Source organism: Lineus longissimus, chromosome 11 (assembly GCF_910592395.1).
Source record: "Lineus longissimus chromosome 11, tnLinLong1.2, whole genome shotgun sequence".
Taxonomy (NCBI): domain Eukaryota; kingdom Metazoa; phylum Nemertea; class Pilidiophora; order Heteronemertea; family Lineidae; genus Lineus; species Lineus longissimus.
Window position 1 is genome coordinate 16,772,680 of NC_088318.1, and position 16,685 is coordinate 16,789,364.

The window sequence follows — 16,685 nt, forward strand, 5'->3', positions numbered from 1 at the left end:
AGGTAGTCATGGAAATGTCCTGAAATATGTTCACCAAAAACAACATAACTCTCTTTGCATAATCAAATGTGTGAGTAATGTCAAGAATCTATTCTTGGTATCATATATAAAATTGATATGAAGTGTGATTTAGACTTGATGGTGAGAAAATTTGCAATAGAATGTATTTTATGGGATAGATTAGCTCAACATTACTATGAGTTTCACTTGTCTTGATAAAACAAAACATTGCCTTACAGCTACTGTTGATATTTTTATCGGATACTCTAGTTTCACTGATCTAAGATCATTATCCTAATATACTCTAGTTTCATGGATCTTCCCTATAATGATCATTACAGCGAATTCTTACAATCACCACACTGACTTCTTAAGACTATGTCAATGAAATGACATCATATTCTTTGAATTCTTATAATTCCATGTCATGCAGAGCCATACCTCCCACACACAGGTTAGCCTTGTTTAGCCCTGGGTGATCAGTTCAGCATAATGGCTCAAGTATCGATTTCATTTGAGCGGGTCGTTTAATGATATCATTAATATGTGGAATTCAGCTGGATTTCTTTCAGCAGGCTGCTAATTAAAGTGGGTGTCGATTACCCGGCCATTCAATTAGTGGTGAATGGGCGAGATTGGTACGCTTTGACGGGTTTTCTTCATTGTTTGGCCAGTCAGGTGTCCAATCATGATAGCTGCTAGACACTGAAATCTCACACTATGGCGAGAATTTTAGAATTTGAACGCCTCGGGAATAAGATTTTGAAATGAATCTTAACAAGGTGATACCGCTAAATTTTGAAATTGAATATTGTACTTGGACCAGAAACTTTTGTTTACTCAATTGAGAAAGGAAAAAATATTTCGAAAAACTGTTTTGCTGTATTTTCACTTTTCTCCAAATGCAGCTATCACCTACATATGTACTTTTAACAGAGCTGGTCACGTACATTATTTACTGAGAAAAAGTGGCAACATGCAGTTTCCTTGTGGCATTTCGAAATGAAAATGCTGAGCAGAGAAAAAAAGGATTGGAAGAGTTGGTATTATTCATCAGATAGCAACCACTCGCTCGAGATTCTGCGTTGGATCATTCTATATCGGTTTATTATCTCTCCTCGTCACATGATTCAAATTCCTCCGAAGCTCAAGTATCTATCGATTCTCATCCTCTCCTCAAAGCAATACTGACGTCACTTTTGCAACGCAAAAAATTCTCTGTTCGATATCAAAGTATTCTTTGTGTATGTTTATAAGGACTATTATTGACCTGGTGAATAATGAAATTATTTGCAAAATTCATGTTTGTGTAGACATGATCAATTGGTATAAGAATGTAAGGGGGTGAATTAAATACCATACATCACTGTTTGTTCAGTCAGACCAACATTTCTTGCGTGTATTATCCATTTTCAGAAATTTCCAGAATTCTGTTGTAAATCAGGAACTTACTTTAAAACGAATCTATTCCAGAACTCTGTTATATATATTGTCAATCAGAAACCTTTTTAAAAACAAACCCTAAGTATAATAGTCTTTGAATGGATAAGGATTTCTAAACAAAATTGCATGAATTATCTTTTGATCAAAATGGAATACTGGCTATATTGATTATTGGATATAGTTTACAATTTCATAAACCAGGCTTCACAGTTTAATTTACTAGACACACCATGGTGTGTGCACAACTCAAATCTTTTTATCAACTTTTGTGGAGGTCAATATGATCAAATCTGCTCTCAAATGATATCTCGCATCAAGTTTGTCTTATGATTATACCATAGAAATCATCAGAAAATATGTTTTTCACACATTTTGCCCTGACAAAAACGTGGTGCTTTGCCTGTCAAGTTGGCTTATTGCTGACCATTCTTAGTGATACATTTCAGTCCCATTCTGATTGTAGCCTATACACACTGATTATTGAAACTACTACATTTCCCACAAAACTCTAACCCTGGACCAGAGATTCTGTAAACGCGTCTGCCATTAGCCAGCTATGTGTACTGCATACATCTGCCATCAGACTTATCCCATTGATCCCATTGTCACTGCGTGTGTGTATACAGGAACCGTCTCGCACCAATCAATATCATGGAACTAGTCAGAGTGCTACTGCGTTATACATGCACGTGTGTATCATGTTGAAAGGTACCAGTGGGATACTGTAGGTTCACCAATATAAGGCCGGTTGATTAATTACTGTAAATGATATCGAAATAACTGACTGGCTGGAACATGACGTCTTGACCATTGGACAACCTCAGGCATCGCCAACCCATTTTCTATCCAAATTGAACATGTGTTATATGGTACATAACAAGCAAGTTTTCTGAAGATCATGACAACATGCCCTTTCTCTTCAGGGCAGCTTAATGTCCTAGAAGGTGGTGGTCTTATATTAGTGAACCTCAAGTTTGCTGGTGACTGTTGTTTCTCACTGGGGTTTTTCAATGGGATATCCCATGCATATATGACTCTCCAGGGGACACTGATTTACCCAAAGGACCAAGGGGAGCTCTTGTTCGATCCTAATGGTTTGTTTGCTTAACTAAGTGCTGTAGGTAGGGCAAGCCTTCTGCGTTATGATGTCAGGTTGCCAAGGTGACACTGTACTTTCTGTATCTCCGTCATCAGTGTCATCAATGTGGTGTCGTGGTCCACAGTGCCTGCGTACACCGATGTGAAGATCAGAATCAATATGAACAAAATGTTACTTTTGAAATCGCTGTGACAATTACAGTGTATTACTGTTACCAGTCATACACTACTGCAATTAGATTATGTACATGATATTTGTTGTCCGTGCCATTAGTACCTTATTCAGAACTTATTGATGCAGTGGAAGATGAAGACAACTTTTAAATAACGATGCGATCAACATGTTCATGATGCATATGTTATAGTTCTCTGACCCCTCTTACTCATAGACCTCTTTACTCGTGGGACAATGGAACATAACCACCGTGCAGTCTCCTCCGAAGTTACAATGCATGGAACGCCAAGTTAAGAATTTGTCATAATATTTTCTATATAAACAAAGCAAACATGATAAATGATGCATGCTAAGCAGTAAAGCAGTATTATGTGACTTCATACATATTCTGCCTTTATAGCAGGGAAATCTGTTAGGTTGCAGGTCGCTAACCAATTTTAATTGATCATTTGCGTGAAATCCTGGGCCCGCCACTCCGCAAGGGGAGGCCACTGCTCATTTCTACATTTGAAAAGAATCCCCTAAGCTGGTATAGGGATTATCCATCCAAAAAGCCACCCAAAAGCTAGCGAAAATACATTCCCTAGACAACCCAAAATACATACTTTCTGGGGATTTCCTCTCAGATTCAATGTGAAAACGCCTGCTGTGAAAAATCAGTTTTTCTCTGGATATCCTGCCAAGTCATGGCGCGCAAAGTGTGAATTCGATTTCCATCTTGCACATGTCCACTTCAGCGTCACAAGCCGTTTTAATCGCTGAGGTGGCCACCGCAAATATTTGTCATCTTAATGAAGAGTAAACTTCCGATTATAAACGCGACTAGACACAAGAAGTGTTTGCCCATCGTTTGCACAAAAGTTTACCCTTCGTAATCCCGTCATTCGCCCGTTACCCGCTCGCCTGCTCACCGTGGTGTCCATTCAGGATTATCATGATCAAGCAATCAAGCTTGATGAGATGGTATTGATTACGTGAGTAATATCCTAGAAGATAACAATAGGTTTGCTGGCTCAAGACAAATATTGAAACTGTTATTATACAGTGTGACTCAAAAATATCGGCACATTCAACTGATTGAATTGATAACTTTCAGAATCTTTGGTATGTAACAATATTCCTTAAAAAATAAATTGAAAGTTGTATTTTCTTACATACAGTCCAAATCACAATTGACATCCCTTCATTCGCATCATTGGTGTGCTATTGACACTCTACCCAGCAATTATTCTAACTGTAACTGTAAAGGGTTAAAATATGGCCATGAAAGTGCCATCCTCAACTGAAGTTAATCCACTACCCACAAGGGTACTCTATCTTTTGTATTCATCTCAAATACAATGTTAGATTACTGTTGGACTTTCGTGGAATTAATCCCTGCCGTCTAATTCAACGGGAAAGTCGTGAATTATTAAAATATGTAAATTTGTGCAATGCACACGGAACCTTTAGCCATTTCTAGTGTCCTTGAGGTCTCTCGTGTCATTTATTTCCCGCGGCTCTATGACAATGCGCGATTAGGATGATGACATCATCGGAATTAATTGCCAGTTGTGCGTCTATCTTGCGAGGTCTCGAGTAATTACAACATGTAAATGACAGTTTCTGGTGGCAAAATGACCTGTCATTGAATGGTACCGTAAATCCTGCGAAATATTTTAACCCATTGTTTTCGTGATGACGTTTTTCACCTGGTTTACTGTAAAGCGCTTGAGAATACCCAGCTATTGAGTAATTCGAGCGCTATATAAGCGCCGACTATTATTATATTATTATTATTATAAAGCGCCTTATTTTTGCAGGCGTTTTTTTTTTTGGCTGCCGCAATTCGCTAAAAAAAATCACATTGTGAGCCCCTCACTCAAAGTTCGAGAAATATTAACCTCACGAAAATAACTAAAATGTGACACATTTATTCTCATACCCTTTCTAGAGTTTGGGCGTGGTCATTAATGGATATAAATAAATTAGTAGACACTGTCCTCTCTTTATTTTTAGCTCACCTCTTAGCAGAGGTGAGCTTATCCCATACCGTGGCGTCCGTCGTCCGTCGTCGTCGTCGTCGTCGTCGTCGTCCGTCGTCGTCCGTCGTCCGTTAGCAGGGCACGTTTCGTAACTGTTAGAGCTATTGAGTTGAAACTTGGGACACATGTACCCTTATGTAATGACACCTTGGAGACCATGTTTCGGTCCGATTCGTTTCATGGTTTGGCCACCAGGGGGCCAAACGTTAAAAGTGAAAATATGCAATATCTCCCTTAATAGTAGTCGGGAAATTTTGAAAAAAATATGGTAGGTACTTCTAGCAAAGGTGCATCATATATCCTCCGGATTTTTGATTTGACCTCCTTTTCAAGGTCACAGAGGTCAAATGGTGTAAATTGGCCGTTGGGATGTAACGATGGCACGTTTCTAAACTGCAATGACTATTGATACCAAATTTGGTACACATTTACCCCTTAGTCAGGTGATCTCAGGGACCGAAGTTTGGTCCAATATGATTCACCACTTGACCACCAGGGGGCAAAATCCAAAAACCTTAAAAATGTGATTATTCCTTAACCTCTTGCCCGATCGCCACCAATTTGATAACATGGGTACATCTAACCACCATACAGTATATGTCACACAGGTATTTAATTTGACCTTCTTGTCAAGGTCACAGAGGTCAAATGGCGTAAATTCGCCGTCAGGCCGTAACTATGGCACGTTTCTTAACTGCAATGACTATTGATTACAAATTAAGTACACATGTACCCCTTGGTCAGGTGATCTCAGGTACCGAAGTTTGGTGCAATCTGATTTGCCGTTTGGCCTCCAGGGAGGGGGCCAAATCCTAAATTCTTGAAAATGCCATTATTCCTAGTAATGACTTGCCCGATTGGCACCAATTTTATATCATAGGTACATCTAATTCTAACAACCATTCAATGTGTCACCCGGGTCTTCTTTGATTTGACCTACTTTTCAAGGTCACAGAGGTCGAATGTACTGTAAATTGGCCATTTTGGGGAAATTGTAATTGCTTGGACCTACCTCAAACCTAACACTACATGACACAATACCATGCTCTTTATCCATCTTTCCTCCACATGAGGTGAGCACAATGGCCCTGGCCATTTCATTTAAATAAATATTTTTCGTATTTTCTGGCCTAGTCAATCATAATTAAAATCTCTATCATGCGTTGTCTTAGTCATTCTGGGTATTAGGAGCATGGCCTTATGAACACTTCTGGCTATATTACTCCCACTATCATCCTCATTATTCCAAATGCCTCCAAGCTGTGTCATAGTGTGATGCCTCAAGGTATACGAATCTGACCACTATTTTCTAAAAACCAGAACCAGCAGCAGTGATATTTCTGAAAAAAAATCATCACTAATTCAGTCATCATGGAAATGTGTAACTTCTATTTTCAATCTGCTGCAAAAAATAGAAGTTTGATATGTGATAGAGAAAGAATGTTTGGTATTTTGGCCTGGAGGCGATGAAAGCCAGTCATTTGATCAAATGTGACCTGAAATTTCAATCATGTTTTGCGGATTGATAAAAGTTCCTATATCACAAGCTAATGAATCTTTTTGGATGTTTTGTGGAATCGTCACATAAGACAACGAATATCGCTTTTAAAGTGGTACGCCTTTCATATTTAATGGTGGATCAGGAAAATAGAAATGCAGTTATACACAATGACGTTGTGCACTTGCCGTGCATGCAAATTTGCTGAAACTTTGTATTTGTAGTGTCTGTATATCTGATGATGTAATATTTATATATTTCGCTATAAATCTTCCTGAAAAGCTGTCAAAGTAAAATAAAGCAGCCATGGCAACCAAAATGGAAAATTCTTGAGAACAATAAAACAATTTTTACAATACTCTAAATAAATTATGAACAACACGATATAAACACCATAATTTGTACTTCAGTAATTTTAGATCATAATGTATTGATTAACTGAGTTAATCAAGCCTCTAGCTAGAGTTTTAATAGGGAGTGGGAGTGGGGGCAACACCTTTTTGAATAATTGCCTCCCTTGAAGTTCCGTAGTTGTTTCTGTCTGATGTTACCCACTCTCCTCTACTGGACCCCAGACAGTGGTCCCAGAACTTGTAGTTGATATCCCCTCACACGGGTCAAAGCTTCTTCAGCAGTTATTATCAAATCGTATCACTCATTCAGGTCAAAACATTGGTCATCAGTCTCAGAACCGACCAGGCGCAGCAGCATTGATGTAGACATGGGAGATGGTTAAATCAACAATAAAGGAACATTTAATTACGATAATAGCAGTATTATTGTTGTGTATAATTTGTCGGGGCAAATGACCCAGAAATTCCAGATATTTAGCAAGACCTCTGACACTTGTTTGCCTTTTGATCGATTATGTGCCATATGTACAACAATAAATAATATCAACTGTTTTAGTATTAACTACCATACAATCAACTATTTTCTATTTCGATTTACTGTTTCGAGTTCAATGTCTAAATGGGTGGATGAGTGGGTTTTGTGTTGCACTCCCATTGATTTCGTTCCACCTTTGGCTTGAATTTGTTACTAAAAGCTTCTATAAGGTCTGCAGAGACTGGTGACTCAGTCAGCAACTATTCTTTGGCAACTTCTAAACACATCTAGCTTGGACCTATCAGCATCACGATTTGAAGTCGCTTGACACTGCATTTGCCAGTACATTTCTCATGTCAGACATGTCAATGTGACAAAAGAATGCAAGCAGGAGCTAAAGGTTCAATGATTACGTAATGTGCTTGATTCAGCAATAATTATATTCCTCTTACAAGACTGAAGAGTTTGGCTGCACTCTTAGATAGAAGATACCCTTTTGGACAGATGATTGGACCTGTAACTAATAATATTGATAAATAATGAAAAATGGTGGTGCCTTTGTGGTCGAGTCCTTTCTGGGAAGTCAGTGATTCAACCAATGCAGGTCATAGGTCTGGACATGAACATCTTCGAAAGGATTTCACCATATGTCGTTCTCATGTCTCACACTCCTGTGTCCTCGCCTCTTTAGTCTGGCCGTAAGTCAGGTTTCTGGGCAAGAACATTAATTTCCCTTGGCCTCTTGCGTTCCTAGTCTATTTCCTGTACAACAGTGCCCCCCTGTAAGGTGATCTCAGAATTAATCAAAGGTTCGAGGGCAATGAAACAATTGTATTAGTCATCTTTGTCACCTGTAAAACAGCTAGTGTTGACCAAGGACACACTTGGTGGAGAAAACCTGGATATTGGAGGAAGTTGAAAACTGTAAATAGGGGGTTAAAATTGTTGTTGCTCTCCAAACAAAAAGGGAGTATGCGCCTCTCCTTAAATCCACTCTCATTTTAAAGGAAAAAAGCTTGACTACCATAAACCACCATTCTAACAGAATTGGTAACAACGCTTTCTGAAGATTGCTTCCCATAATATTGTGATTGATGTCTCATCCACATGGAGTTGTCCAGGATGAACGAGTGTCTTATCTACCGTTGGCAGTGTCATCAGGAAGCCATTGATTCATTGCTAGGCAACGGATTATTCATCTACAAGACATCCGCTGGTAACATCAGATCCGCAGCATTTTGAGGTAGTTTCCATGGCAACGGAGCAATACATATGCACCAGTGAGACGCTCAGGTGTGAACAGCGTGTTCAGGGACATTCTCAGTTGAAAAGGACGGGAATAATGGCACTGAGAATAAAAATGCTTCAAGCTTTATTCCTAATGTACTGATGTTGCGAAAGCTTTTATTTGAACAAAGCTTTATAAATGTGAATGTTCTCTGCAGTATTTTTATTATGAAATTCTTTTTATGTCATTATCCGAGACCATCCATGTGTTCAGCCTAGATAAGCTGCTTGCAGAAATATAAAAGCGCAAATATAGAACCTGCCGGCATGTTTTGATGTATCATGCAGAACATGTTCATATCAGCTAATAATTTTGACATCTGGGAATTGCTATTCAAATAAAACTGACAGAGAAATTATGAAAAAAACACTCGAGAATTGGCACATTTTGAAAAAGCTCCCATTGTACTTTGAATACAGACACGTGAGTTTGGATGGAGACACGTGGTTTTTGATGGAGACACGTGTGGTGTCATGATTTATCTGATATTGTGTTTGGAAACATCAGGTCCCATTCAATGGACCACAATACTAATTTTGTGAAGTGGTACAGAAGAGCTTACTAATTCAAAAAATAATTTCTCCAAGAGAGTAGTTATCTTGCCTTGGCAGGTTATCGTTAAGTCAACAAGAAAACAATTTAACCTGCGATCTGTTACTTTTCGATTAAAAACATTATTTTCAAATCTTCCCAAATTGCTCCATGGGGTAATCATATCACTTTGAAAGTCATGAGGTTATCATGTTTTGACAGGTTGGGTAGTTTGGGAAATATTTTGCTAAATTGTTTGCATGGACGATTAATTTAGATTGTACCAAATTCAGTGATATTTGTATGATCACGCTGTCACACTGTTTCACGCTGTTTGATGTGAAATAGCTTTTGAACTGGCTGCACTCCCAATGAGACTATAGTGCGTTAGTTATGCGCGACAAAAAACCACAGTATATATCATGGTTGCAGTTAATTTGATAATGGAAATGCCTGAATCTAAACTATACATGATAATGTACTCCTCGTGGCGGCTAGTAATTATCTATAGTTTTTGTACACGATAACTGCCACTCCATCCTATGCGATAATATGTACTCTGGACCATGAGACAAGGCACAAAGCCAGTCCTTGATTTATAGGGTTGTTTTGCCTTATGCTTATTAAAATTCTATGATTTAGTCTTACGGCTTCCAGTCAGTGTGTGCGAACAACCTATCTATGCATGCTTTCAGGATACTCATGGGACTAGAGGCCAGCCTACCCGCGCTGCACCAGTCACTGGCGACAAGAGGGTGGGGTGCTTCTTTGGCATGTCTGCAATCAGGCCTGTCACCAGCTAATTAGTATTGGGCATGTTGGGGGAAAGATACCTCGTTTTGTCTTTCTTGGCCCTCAAAATGGAACCATTTGCATGAAAACGAGATTTTCAGTAATCCTGCATGGGAGGGGTGGGAGATTCCTTCCCCTGCTCTTTATGTACCTGCCTATACCTACTTCTTTGGAGCCCAGCACGGTCGCTGTCATCAACACTGCGGTGCATGGTGCGTGGTCTGGTAAGGCCAATCATTGCGCCAAGGAATGAGTAAGCAAAGAATATGATGGATTGTGCATTTGATGTCCATTTTACAGAATTCAGTTTCAACCAAAAGTGGCCAGAATCAGAAGTGCATCTTGTGCAAGGACCTACATATCCATAGTCTCATACTTCTGACAAACTCGGGATGAAACGAAGTTTCCGTCCCATTCTAACATTACCTCAATTGGCTGTATATCTCCATGTGATGCTGTACATTAATGCACTGATACCTCTGTCAGGCTTTGGGTGAAAGAACTGAAGATTCTGCCCCATTCTAAGTTGACTTTAATTACCTGTACGTCTCTTGTATGATGCCAAACATTGATGTATTACATATTTCGAGCAACGTCTCATGAAAATGACTCTACATCGATATAATTGCATGGTGATCAGTCATATGAAAATGGATGTACACGAAAAATATTCTATGAATCTGATTTATGAGGAAATATTGTTGATAGCAAGTGCAGCTATGGTAACAAGATCGAGTAGCAACAAGAACGAAAGATCGGTGAATATTGAAAGACCTCATCAGAACGCCGTCAAACAATATCAAGTTGTTATTTTCAAATATGGATACAAAAATCGTGATTGTGATTGTTCACCAGAGATGAAGCGACTTTTTCAGAGCAAGAATAAATATAATCAATCGGCATGTTACTGCTGCATGAGGAGAAAGATATTGGAGTCTTTTCAAGTAAAGTTGAAATGTTTCAATGCCAGAATAAAACCCATATCAAAATTGTTTCAGATGGAATCTCTTAAAGTATTCACTTGAATGTATCGTGATAGAATATATTCTGAAGACTGATTGTCATTCAATTTTAAAGCCCAAAAAATAATTCATGTGTTACAATTGTTTAAAAAATTCAAAATTTGATAAAACCGTAATTTTCATCAGTGAACAAAATGCCACGGTTTCTGCCTTAGAGACGGTGACATTTTACGGATAAAAGTCATGCCACATCAATGCTGCATAAGTCGCTTGAAATTTCATTTAGCCATCCAAGCGCTTCCGCGCTTTGATTCATCAAGCTCAGCAAATTCCCGGGATTACTCTGTTACGGAAGGCATTAGGTCTGTGATCTCGAGGGTTACACTCCAGACATGGCTTGCATGCTCGCCAAGAAATATTCACGTGAACACCACAACAAGGGACCCCAGCCAAAGATTTTACAATTGACATGCCGCACATTTGCATAAACAATTGGCAATCGCTGGGTGTTGCGATTGGAGCACTGCCTCCCGCTGATATCTGTGATCTCGGTGACTTGTGTCTTAGCAATGTGAAGGAAGGTGGAAATTTGACATTCCGTGCATTTTGCTGAGCGATCACGGTGATCCTAGGCTACGTTCATGGGCAGCTGTGCCTAGTGCATCTCCCCTTACACCTCCTATCTTGGCATCTCATCTCAATATGTCCATCAACCTCGTCCTGCATTGTCCTTGGCATTGTTTTCCTCCGAAAAAAAAGGTCTGTAAATCCAGAAATATTCACAACCATTTCATTTCGTGGTTTTGTGAAATTGCTACTTGAGCGTACTTTCAAGTTTCAACTACCCCATAACAGTAATTTCACAAGTAGATGGATTGAATGTAGTCTTGATGATCTCAGAACTAGTGGAAGAGTGAATGCAAGGTCTGCCAAATCATTCAAAATGAGTAGATTCTATGTCCATGTTTCCCCTCGCCCTGCCTCAGCCCAGCCTCTTCACTGATCGGTCTGCCTTAGAATGCGAGGAATCTGGAGTTGAGTTCATGAAAAGATGACCAGAATCATCTCTGCACACATGTAGTGCAACATTTGAAAGTTCTACTTGGCATTCTGTTGAAGTTAATGTGGAACTATGATTAATAAAACAGGTCAATTAACTATTAGCCTTGATTTATTAACAATGATTAATGTCTGGCTATTGTTATTGGATGATTTGATTAAATATTGAAACTAAATATGATCCAAAGTTAAACATTGGACCATTATGGTGCGGACATGTTTTGGTGCATTCTCTTGTCTCATTCTTAACCCCAGTTTCTCTACAGACAGTAAATGTGGTTTAGATACTTACTGGTGGTTCAGGAATTCTACACATACTGTAGTGTAGTTATCATGCATAGGAATTTGCTGAAATTTGATATTGGTAGTATTCGTATATGATGGGTGTTGATAAAGCACCACAGAAGAGTGATTTGTAGTGTTAGCGACAAAAACTTTCTTGTCTGCCTCCGCGTGAACAGTGTGACTAAAATGTTAGTAGGCCAGGCACGTTTCATCAGGCCAGGTCCTTCAAGACACTGGTGCTCTGAGAAACGGGCAGAGTCCAAATTTAAAAACTCTACAGATTTTGCTTCACTTCCATATTTGCCTTGCCACAAATCCCTACAGGCTTCTCGGAAGGAAACTATTTCAATTGCCTGTGTTAGTTACTCTCCCCTGGGGTTTTCTTTGTAATGCGCTTCATGCGTCTTCAAATAATTTGATTTTGCGATGAATCATGGGTACACCTCATCACAATGGCATCCCTGTGATCTCGGTTCTGTTTCAGATGTTCGCCGTTTAGGATCGCTGCTCTGCTGGCTTCCTGTGACTGTCCGCTTGATCTCCGAAAGCATGGTGGAACAGTTGAGGTGTGTCTGACTATGATCAGAGGGCTGTGGGTTTGTCCGATGTTCACCGTTTAGGATCGCTGGTCTGTTCGCTTCCTGTGACTGTCCGCTTGGTCTTGGAGAGCACGATGGCACAGGTGAGGCGCATCTGACTTACGATCAGAAAGCCATGCCAGTGCCACTCGTTTCAACAGCTTGTAGTGTAGTATTTGCTCCTAGGGAAGGTTTGTGGGTTAGGCATTGGTGTCCACTACTTCTGTTAGCTTCTGGCTCTTCTTCTTCTGCAGTGCACTCAATATTAGATGAATGGTCTGGTCTAATATCGAATAAGATGGACAATCTGGCCCAATATCAAAGGACAAATTGGTACACCTCTCCAAATATAGACTTGACAGTTAAAAACATACTCGCGTCTAATTGATGGGTCTGGATCCTCCAACCTATGAATATTCAATGGTGTGATCTTGTCTCGTGTGCCATGCCTAGATCGCAGTCTCCATTGGTAATCATCTCACACAGCTGCAGCTTCCCCACGTGAAATAATTCATTAGTATTAGGTAGGCTTCGTCAATTATGGAATCTTAATTCCATTTTTCCCATTCCCATACTTCGCATGCTGGTTTCTAATAAGCATTACAGCCTTCTGGATCTGTCGTTTTCTACTTGCACACGCTGCAACTTTTGTTGCCTACAAATTTTTTTGCTTGCAATTTGTCCTAGCTGTTGACGATGCTCGCCTTAGACCTTTGAAACAGACTATGGAACAGTACTCCTCTCCACTATCTCATTATTGGCTCCATTTGACTGGAAAATCTATCCCAGTAGTCTTATATATTTTCCACATGCGATCCACTGATGATGATGATACTTATGAAGACCTGTTCGCCATGTACAACTGTTTCAAGCTTGACTAAATTATATCATGAGGACCTGTACATGAATATGCATGTTATTTTGACTAATAAGGGTGAAATAGTCTGCGATCAGGGTAGATTCCGCCATGGGTGTATTGAATGCTGATAGCAAATAGCCTTTCCACCCTGTCATTAACCCTTCATAACACAGGTGTTATTACCATGACAACCAAGGTTCGATCTTGGTTGACAGGCAGCTGAAGGGTCCTTTGGAACCTCATTACAGAGGGTGATATATGGCTACATAGACAAGTAGAACGGAATACAAATAAGGACCATTTTGCGAAGAGTCGTCATGATCGTGTCGTACCTTTGGCTGTCGGAGAGGCACAGACTGGTGACACCAGTGCCCGTCACCTCTGAGGTGAGGTTCAATGCGGGAGAAATTTTTGGGGGAGACTAGCTTCCACAAGTGATGCGGCTAATGGCGTATGCACTATGCAGCCAAGCCGATATTCCTCGCCTTCTGGAAATTTGGGAACACTTTTGAGAACTAACAAAGATGACGTTAAATGCATTATTAGTCTTTCTAAGGATCGACTACTTGACAATATTATGCAGAGCTTGGTGATGTGTCATAAACACTTCTCAGATATCCCTACTTTAAGTTGTCTGCTGTCATTGGAGACAGATGCAGATGACCAATGATATCATATGTTAGTGTCTGGTGGAAAACATAGTGGTACCACTATTGCATCCACTGAGCCTAGGCAGAAGAGCAGAAAAGCTGTATTTCTTGCCGACTCGCCATCATTTCCTGATATGACAATATTAAGCTATTGCTATATATGGGTTATAACTCTCATTGCTCTAAGCTTTCCCTTTTGTACCTGATTTCGATTTCACCCAGATTTGAGCAGTAATTCTGTTTAGATCTTATGTATGATAATGCACTTACATTGCATCACTTCCATTGACATCAACTCTAAATGTCACAATGTCTTGTTCTGTTGCTGGTGGCAGTGATGAGAAATATGAATTATGCAATTAGATTAAGTACTGAGGTCTCCGGCACAGGATTGAAGATACAGACAGGCTGAATATAGAAGACGAAAATCACTGCAGGCACGGGGCTAGATAACCTCAACTCAACCAGTCCAATCTATAGAACTGACTAAGCTAAAGTTATATTATGTGTGGACACTGTCACTGACAAGAAACAGGTAAGATGATTTCATTGGCCTTGGTGTCCTTCATTTCTGCAAAAAAACTGAGAAAGAAACTGTTCATCTTCATGTCCCAATAACAACCTGCCTGTGATACAATAAGGCTATTCAGCTTCTCCTCATCTAATTTTCTATTGTAGCCAATTAGTCGTTTTTGCGGCTAATTAACCCCAATTGGTTTATATAATGGATGGTAATAAGGAACACATTTGCCACAAATTGAATCATGTCTGTACAGTAGAACCTCTCTATTAAGGACACCCTTGGAACTGACAAGTGCTGTCCTTAATAGAGAGGTGTCCTGATTAGGGAGGACAAATTGGAGTGAAACAGCCAATTTGGGACCAAAACTCGTGTCCTTAATGGAGAGGTTGTCCTTAATAGAGAGGTGTCTGCTAAGGGAGGTTCCACTGTATTGTGTTGGAATGCCAGGGATGTTGAGAGCTCTTTGACTGATGAGACTGCTTGCATCGACTGGTGTGATTGACATGATTAAAACAGATGATTTTGCATTGCCTTCCTATACAATGCCACTTACAGAATTGATTTGGTATTGTTGCAAAAAGTGTAATATTTGCGATTTGTTTGCTCGTGATTCACCCTTTGTGGTCACAATAACATTCAAGTCTTGTTTACTCTATCTGACCAAAAGAGAATAACGTTATTACATTTCCAAAGCGAAATGATCCTACGGCATCCAACTTGGAAGTGTAAAAACGAAGATCATACAACTGAACAAGACTGAAGAATTTCACGTGTTTGAGCTTCGAGGGATATTCCTTGTATCAAAGTGGAAACATGATGTTAAGGACAACATACAAAACTGGCCAAAATAACCAATGCTATGCGCCGTTTTAAACGTTAGTGAATCATGCTTCCTCTGCTTAAGACTCTTCAACAATTTTTAAAGCATTTATTGCAATCCCATGTTCAGCTGAAATCAAACTCTTATCTGCGGCACACCAGCCCTGCTTCTAAAAATGTTTGATAAAAAGGTTTAATCCTGGACTTAAAAACGATTTTTCATTTTGCTTCAAATGAGTTTGTTACAAAATATCGTCAAAAGAGAATCCACTACACACATGACATCACCAAAGCGATCAAATACAAAAATATTCGCAGAGTGGATAATTTGAATATTTTTTTAGGTTTTTTCAAATGATACGAAAACTCTCAAAAGGACCGATCCAGTTCTTTCAAGATTGTCCCTACAAACCAGTATTTGTTAAAAACTCATCAGCTCCGAGCCGCGCTACTGCAGCCTCCTCTGATTCACAAACACATCCATAAAGTATGATGGATCATCGGGATTTTTTCGCAGCTTTGACTGGGCATAAAATATTGCGTCGTTCACGCAATCGAGCGGTTGACGGCGGTATGGTGCTTCCAAGTACAAAGCTAGCACGTGTGCACTGATCTATCATCAGTGTGAAAAGTAAATGTCCACATTGATTTGGGCTCCTGGAGGATTTCAGGCTTGATTAAATCCGATATTCAGACCCCCCAACTTGGGGCAACTTGGTATCACTAAACCATTGTCTCACAAAAAAGATCATATTGAAGGGCATCAAATGACCATTAGATATCAAGCTTCGCCTTGAATGTTCAGAATTGGTCTTAGATTGGTGAAAGTAGAGTATCGAAAGAAGCCCAGATATAAATTCACATCCTTTTCAACACCTCTGGCCAAATTTGCACCAAAATGTGGTTCAAGATCCATTCTGTTGTACAATTGGCCCAAATCACTGTGGTTATTTACCTCTGAAGCTGACTGTAGCGGTAGGAAGAATCTGCAATGCTCTCTATGCAGATGAGTCACCACTTTGGAAGATATAATTTGTGAATTTAATTGAGCTTCCCCTTAGTGAGAGGCGGGAGTGGGATGAGGTTAGGACTGTCATCCTGGCTAGACGATGGAACGTTGACTCAGATCAAAGTGCTATAATGACCATTATTGTCGAATGTTGACACACTATCAATTCGATTCTGGTGCACATTCTAAAAGGACATTGGCTTTTGATGATGAAATCTGGGCGAGTTTGTGAATTCTATTTGACACTTTTATTTTATCCTTCAA

The 16,685-nt window shown here is 39.6% G+C and overlaps 1 protein-coding gene across 1 annotated transcript in view; it reads left to right on the plus strand.

The window, feature by feature from the left end:
- LOC135495315 (neural-cadherin-like) overlaps positions 1–16,685 on the plus strand; it is an 84,207-nt gene that overhangs the window by 2,776 nt on the left and 64,746 nt on the right. The window lies entirely within an intron of this gene.